Here is an 8,398-nt window from a genome sequence, read left to right on the forward strand (position 1 = left end):
CTTTAATGGAGAAACTTTGTTAGAACATTGTATATAGTACTATAGAGAGCACTGCTGTTCCTGTTGTAAAACAACTCTCTTTTAATGGATCAATGCTATATACAGGTGTGTAGATACACTGCTTGTTTGTAAAATTAAGTAGAATTGTTACATGTACATCTGCACCTCAGCTATAGACAGTGGTATGTAGTTGTATTTACATTCATTTGTATAGATACAAACTAATAACCCATTGCTTACAGGTCAGTAGAACAGATTATGCCATATAATTTATCCTGGGGCCTAAATGAAACATAAATAGCCCTTAAAGGGATCCTGTCATCGGAAAACATGTTTTTTTTCAAAACGCATCAGTTAATAGTGCTACTCCAGCAGAATTCTGCACTGAAATCCATTTCTCAAAAGAGCAAACAGATTTTTTTATATTCAATTTTAAAATCTGACATGGGGCTAGACATTTTGTCAATTTCCCAGCTGCCCCTGGTCATGTGACTTGTGCCTGCACTTCAGGAGAGAAATGCTTTCTGGCAGGCTGCTGTTTTTCCTTCTCAATGTAACTGAATGTGTCTCAGTGGGACATGGGTTTTTACTATTGAGTGTTGTTCTTAGATCTACCAGGGAGCTGTTATCTGGTTACATTCCCATTGTTCTCTTGTTTGGCTGCTGTGGGGGGGGAAAGGGAGGGGTGTGATATCACTCCAACTTGCAGTACAGCAGTAAAGAGTGATTGAAGTTTATCAGAGCACAAGTCACATGACTTGGGGCAGCTGGGAAATTGACAAAATGTCTAGCCCCATGTCAGATTTCAAAATTGAATATAAAAAAATCTATTTGCTCTTTTGAGAAATGGATTTCAGTGCAGAATTATGCTGGCGCAGCAGTATTGACTGATTCATTTTGAAAACATTTTTTTTTCCCATGACAGTATCCCTTTAAATAATGGAGGTGGGTGATTTCCGAGTGGCATGTTTATAATAGTTTTTTCATTGCTGCTTACCAAACAGGTTGTGGATGGATTAGATTCATGTAGACTTTGCAGACACAGCAAGTTTCCATCCTAATATAACCAGTTACAGTCACTCTAAATTACAATTTGTAAGCTGTTTCCATTTTCACAGTTTAATAAAAGTAATTTTATGTAATATATTTACCAGAAAGAGTTCTACTTTATTGAGAGTTACATCAGAGCTAAATTAATGTCTCCACTAGGTGTCCTCTATGTGGACTCCAAGATAATTGGGGTAAGCCACATTGGCAGGTAGTTGTTTCCTCAGTAAGAACCACAATAATGAATCACATCCTTCCCATCACCATCCACTTTCCATTCAGAGCAACGTGATTCTAATGACACACCAAAAATCCAAGATCCATGGAAATAGGGTGTGGTGCAGGAGCCTCAACCAAAAGTCTTGGAGATCTTTTACAAGAATAGATTAGAGAGGTAGTGATAGCAATCCCCCTTATTTTCACAGAAAAAATGTCCAATTAAATGTTGTGATTTCACGGTAGTAGCAAACCACTGACGGAATGAGTGAACCAATACGGTATCATATGACGGTTATTCTACTAAACTCCAGTCTGGCTTTTTGGGTCAAAACTCTAAACTTTTCTGGGTTTTTTTTAAAACTCAAATTTGGGATTTATTAAAGCCCATTGCTGCAAAAATCATAAAATCCGCCATCTTAGATGTGCCGAGGTTGTATTTAAGTCATTGAGGAGAGGTTCCTATTCTATTTGGAAGTTTCTGTGGTCTGCGCTGGAATTAGCCTGAAAATCCAACTATTTTGGGCTTTTCAGGCAAAAATTTTAAAAATCCCGTCTTTTCTGGAAAAAAACCTATAATTTGGGTTTCTACGTGATTTTATCGAGTTTTTCCCATCAAGCTTTTTTATTCTAGTTTGGTCGTACTTTTATTTTCATTAAAAAATCTGAAAAATAAACCCCCTTTAGCTGCAAATAGTGAAATTAATGAAAGGGTGAAAGTATTTTAGCATTTTAAAGCATCACCATTTTAGGAATATGAGCTAAGGATTCGACCAGGATTCTGCCTTTTTCAGCAGGATTCGGATTCGATTGAATCCTTCTGGCTGGCTGAACCGAATCCTAACTTGCATATGCAAATTAGGGGCTGGGAGGGAAATTGTGTGACTCATTGTCTCAATACAAGGCAGTAAAAAAGTTTCCCCCTTCACACCCCTAATTTGCATATGCAAATTAGGATTCGGTATTCGGCTGAATCTTTCGCAAAGGATTCAGGGGTTGGACTTAATCCAAAATAGTGGATTCGGTGCATCCCTAATATAAGCTCTGTTCTTTACTCTGTGTGCTTGTGTGTCACCTAGGAGAGAATATTTTATATCTATTAACCCTAAACTTTTGACTGCAAGGAGCCATGGAAATATTGACATTTCCAGTTAATCATCTTGAAATAAAATCCCCTCTCTTGATGGAGAGTACTTTTAATAATGGCACACATTGCTGAGATTATTCTCCTATTACCATCAATGAAATTAAAGGTACAGTATGTTCCAGTGAGCAACTTTTGATGTTTTATAGGTTCAAGGCTCAGAACAAATGAAAAGAAGGGGCATTGCAGGCAACTGTTTTTCACAGTAGTCCCTTTTTTTCACATAAATTGGGTGACATGATTATATTCACAGAGATCATTGTTGGAATGTGAAATTCAGTGTTGTGTATAGCATGTCCTTAGTGTCATAGGGCATTTTCAAAAGTGTCCATAGACAAGTTACCTCTTAAAAATGTTCAGCATTGAAATATAACGGCAACTTACTTTTCTGTTTGTGTTGGTGCCTTCTAACACCCATCCCCAACCAACAAACATTGCCTAGTTCCTTTCTCAGATTCACTTCTGTATATGAGAGTATATTTGTGCTTGCTAGCTAAAAAACAAAACAAGAGTTTTTGCTATAGAACTAAGTGTTAAAGCAACCCACTAGAGAATAGAGTCATATGCATTACTTTATTCTTAGAAGAACTCAATTAATACTAATGCCAACACCGAAACTATCGATTTCTCTTCAATTCAAGAACAAATTTGTGATTTTCCTATATTTCTTAAAAGCTCTAAAAATTTGAGATTTATAAAGTAAATGCAAAAATTTGTCAGGGTGCTGTAAAAGTAGATGGGAGCTGCTCTGATCTGATTGATCCGCTTTTAATTAATTTGGACTTTTAGAGGTTTTCTAATTAGTTTTCACTAGGAATTGTCAGAAAAACTTTAATTTTTAGGGGTGCTCGTATTTTTAAGCACATCGTTCATCAGGTTTTTTTTCTTTTGCAAAAAAACAGCTCCTGTTACCTTTAAGAGTCAAATTTACAGTTTTCGAAAAGGAAATTTGGCTTTCTAGTGCAAGAGCGTACAGTTGTGGTCTCTGCATTATCAATGCGTCCCCCCAGACCCCTTTCATAGCAGGAAAGGTAAGTGCTGGGCGGTGGCATTGCAGGAGCTGCCTTAGGCAGATCTTGGCTCAGAAACAGCACTGTTGATTTCACTACATCTTGTGTCTGACATCCACTTATTAGGAGAAACAAACCCCTTATTAAAAAAACCCTGCACCACATAGATCCCCCTCCCTCCTCCCCCCAGCCTAAGTGTTACCCCGGGCAAATGCCCATAACTTTTTACTTACCCATCGGTGCAGATTCAGGGATTGGAGTTCACGGCAGCCATCTTCCGGGTCTTTGGTAATCTGACAATGAGACCGGTGTGGCGGCGCATGTGCAGTTGGAGCAATTCCCCGGTTTGCAGCAACTGCGCATGAGCCGAAATCGACAGAAATTGCTGAAGCGCCAGAAGAAGACACGAAGACCTGGAAGATGGCTACCTTGAGCTACAATCCCTGAATCTCCACAGAAGGCTGGGGGGGAGGAGGGAGGGGGGGGGTTTTAATAAGGGGTTTGTTTCTCCTTTAATGTTTTGTTCATAATCCGTATTGGCTGTTATGTCAGCATAGAGACAACTTTTGTTACATGTGGTATAATATTAATAAAATATCCATTCCATATTATCAAAAATTCACTACTCTCTAAGGTTAAACATAAAAGAAAATTGTATATATCTCTGCCCTATAGTGATTTCTAAGATACTGTATTGCTCACTTTACAGTGGGGGCAAGGTTCAAAGTGCAAAAAATTGGGCACAGGAGTGTAACTGCAGAGGAAGCAGAACCTGCAGCTGATGGGGGCCCAGGAATTTTAGGGGGCCCCATGAGGCCCTAGTTTATGGCCAACTTCAATAAATATTGATAAAACAGAACAAATTCTAGATATGCTGGGGCCCTAAAAATCAATTTGCTGTGGGGCCCACTAAAATCTTTTATGCCACTGACATGGTAAAATTTTAAAATTTTAATACGCGTTGTCCTTGCCCCTAAGAGATGAATAGAGTGCACTGGTCTGCACAAAATGGGTGGAATATGGAATATGTGTTATGACTTTATAGAACAGTCTTGTTTACCAGAATTACACAGAAGGACAGCAAAGTCAGTAGCTCAACATGCCTGCTGTAAAATGGACCCCTTTCCTAATAAATATGATCATATAATTGGATGGTTGTAAATATGTAAGCAGTTTACAAAAAAAACAGAAACTCCTAAACTTAGAATATTTATGAATAAAGAGCAAGATGGCCTCAAAAATATTCAGTTGCCCTTTCTGTGAGTTTTTCAACATTATAGAACTGCAATCAGCTAAATCAGTACGTACTACTGATAATATATAGGTAATGCATAAATATAAAACTGTTGAAAGTAGTGGTGATGAAACCCTGTGTACAAAGCCTTCAAGTTCCTACTTTTTTTTAAACTGACAAGTTTTATTGAATAGCAAAGCAGTACCATCACAAGCGAGAGGGCATCCACAACATGTGGTATCCCACTCCCAACATTGGCATAATCATACAAAAACAGTGGATGTGATAAAAAAATAAAATAGGAAGAAAAGGGACAAAAGCAAAAAGAAAGGGACGGGGGGAAAGGAAAAGTAAATAAAAAGAACATGTCACCTGACATAACAGTAGGAATAGCTAAGAGAAAACCAAATAAATAAACATACATGGCGGTGGGGTACTGTGCAATGTGCAATCAAATAGAGCATGTACAAGCCAAATGTATAGACAATGACTAACCAAATCGGACCCCTCATCAGGCCTGCAGGGCCGCAAATAAAGCGGGATCAAGCTCGTATGCCACCCAGGGAAGCCATATTTTATTAAATGCGTCCAGATCATTTTTCAAAGTATATGTAAGTTTCTCATTAGTAGCAATAGAGATGATCTTTGCTTTCAGAGAATCTAGGGGTAAGTCCGGTTTTTTCCAGCGTCCTGCAACAATCAATCTAGCGGCCATTAAGACATGCTGACTCAGTCTATGGGCCGAGTTATCAAACGTAGGTGGTTTTTTACCAAGTAACATCACTAGCGGGTCCTTAGGGAATGGAACATGAAAAACTCCAGAGAGAAGGGTGGCCACAGCGTCCCAGAAGCGAGACACCACGGGACATGTCCACCGGACCAGGTAAGTCCTATGGAGCAACTTAATAGAGGTCTCTCTAACAGTCACACAAGTGCTCCCTTTATGGGCGGTCAAGCTGCAATGTGACCATTGTGCAGGCGTAAGTGTCATAGCTAGATCTGCTTCCCATTTCAGCATAAATCCCAATTTTTGGTGTTGTTGAGGAGGGTGGTTCAAAAGCTGATATAAGGTACTGAGGACACCCGGCTGCAGAGGGCTCTGAGCACTAATGGTTTCCAGTGCCGTAGACGTAAAGGAGCCTGAGGCAGTCTTCCGTAGTTGTCGCCTAGCAAAATGGAGCAATTGCGTGGCTTGAAAACCTTCACTCAAAGGAGGAGCATAAGCGTCCAGGAGCTGTTGCTGGGAGAGGGGCTTCCCTAGTCTCGTCAGTGACTGAAGGGTGGTAACTCCACTTGAAGACCACCATGCAAATTGACGTCTGGACAGGCCTGGTGGATAGTCCGGGTTATTCAGTAAAGGCGTTAAAAGTGATGGAGTCGACATCAGGTGAAATCTCTTCCGCAGCATATTCCACAATCGCAACATGTCTAGTGTAATCGGTGAGGGGTCCGAGAGGCTAGAGAAAGGTATCCGCGGTAGCCAGAGTAGATGGCGAGATAAATACGGGTACAAGAGGTCATCTTCTAACTGTACCCAAAGTGGGGCCATAGGACCAGCATGTAATGTAGGAAGCTGTGCCAGCCGGGCCGCCCAATAGTATTTCACAAGATGCGGCACCGCCAATCCACCATTAGCTTTGTGGAGGTGCATCGTTTGCCTTGAAATCCGAGGGTGTTTGTGTTGCCAAATAAAGGCATGGATTCTGGATTGTAGAGCGTGCAAATCCGGTAGAGGTACTCTAATTGGGAGCGTCCCAAACAAATAGAGGAGTTTAGGGCGCAACACCATCTTAACACAGTGAATCCGACCGATCCACGAAATTTTATGCTTGTCCCATTTCAACAGATCTTGAGTCAAAGTATGTAGCATTGGTCTAAAGTTAGCTCTATATAGAGAGGTGATCCGGCTAGTTATCTTAATACCTAAATACTGCAGAGAGTCAGTCCTAACATGAAAACCAAAATTAAGTTCTATCAGTTTAACGACATGCATTGGCACATTACAGGGCAGCATTTCAGACTTATCGGGGTTAACCTTGAGACCAGATACCTTGGCGAAGTCGAGTAAGGAGTTCTGTAGGTTAGGGAGAGAAGTGAGTGGGTTTGTTACATGCAGCAACAGATCATCCGCAAACATCGAAAGCTTATATTCTCTACCCTTGATGCGCAAGCCTTTAATATCTGGGTGTTCCCTAATGGCTCTCGCCAGAGGCTCCATAGCCAAGGCGAATAAAGCCGGAGAGAGTGGGCATCCTTGTCTAGTGCCCCTCTTAATATGGATAAATGTCTGCGGATCTGTAGATGGAAGATTAAGTTTGGCTCTGGGATCATGATAATAAGTAGTTAGCGTATTCAAAAAATTGGAGCCTACCCCCATTGCTTCAAGTAAACCGAAAAGATACCTCCAGTTTAGGGTGTCAAACGCTTTCTCAATATCAAGCGCAAGAAGACAGAGGGGAGTATTAGTCTTATTTGCGTGAGCTATCAGGTTAACAACCTTTCTAATATTATCAGGCGCTTGGCGAGAGGGTATAAATCCGATTTGGTCCTTATGGATTAGTGTGGTAAGGACTTTATTCAGTCGATGAGCCAGAATGGAAGCAAGTAATTTGATGTCCAAATTCAATAAGGAAATCGGTCTATAATTTTTAACAGATAGAGGGTCTTTATTAGGTTCAAGTTCCTACTTTAACAATGAAGAATTATTGAATTATGTTTGTGTCTGAGATAACCTTGAGTTTTAGAGGCCCATTTATCAAAGTCCGAATTTATCTCAATATTATCTGAAAACAACTCCAACCAAATCCTTACAGGTTTTTCCGACTTATTTATTAATACACTTTCCCGAATATTTCGTTTGCGGGAAAAAATACGAATTTTATGAATGTTTCGGAATTTCCACCAGAAAACTCAGATTTTTTCGGATTTTTGCACGAAACCCAGCGCAGATCAAAAAATATTTGGCACTTCTCCCATTGACTTATATGCAACCTCGGCAGGTCTGAGATACCGGATTTTCTGATTCGGACTTTTCCATCCTCGGGGGTTTAATAAATTCCGAAAAATTCGTAATTTTTTAAAAGTCAGATTTTATAAAGAAAGATCACTAATTTCTTAGGGATTTTTGCATTCGGAGTTTAGTAAATAACCCCTTAATCTTTAGAGATAATATATTTCAACGGTTAGTAAGTAAATTTCTAACCGTTGGACGGAGTGACACAAAGCCGTTGCCTTTATTTGGAGGACAAGGGATTTGTCTAAACTGGAAAACTGGGCAGAAAACTGGAAAATGAGTTTCAATGTTGATAAATGCAAGGTTATGCACTTTGGCAAAAATAATATAAATGCAAGTTATACACTAAATGGCAGTGTGTTGGGAGTTTCCTTAAATGAGAAGGATCTAGGGGTCTTTGTAGATAACAAGTTGTCTAATTCTGGGCAGTGTAATTCTGTGACTACCAAAGCAAATAAAGTTCTGTCTTGCATAAAAAAGGGCATTAACTCAAGGGATGAAAACATAATTATGCCTCTTTATAGGTCCCTGGTGAGGCCTCATCTGGAGTATGCAATGCAGTTTTGGACTCCAGTCCTTAAGAGGGATATAAATGAGCTGGAGAGAGTGTAGAGACTAAGTGCAACTAAATTGGTTGGAGGGACGGAAGACTTAAATTATGAGGGTAGACTGTCAAGGTTGGGGTTGTTTTCTCAGGAAAAAAGGCGCTTGCGTGGGGACATGATTACACTTTA

The sequence above is a fragment of the Xenopus laevis genome, chromosome 7S (assembly GCF_017654675.1).
Source record: "Xenopus laevis strain J_2021 chromosome 7S, Xenopus_laevis_v10.1, whole genome shotgun sequence".
NCBI classification, from domain to species: Eukaryota; Metazoa; Chordata; class Amphibia; order Anura; family Pipidae; genus Xenopus; species Xenopus laevis.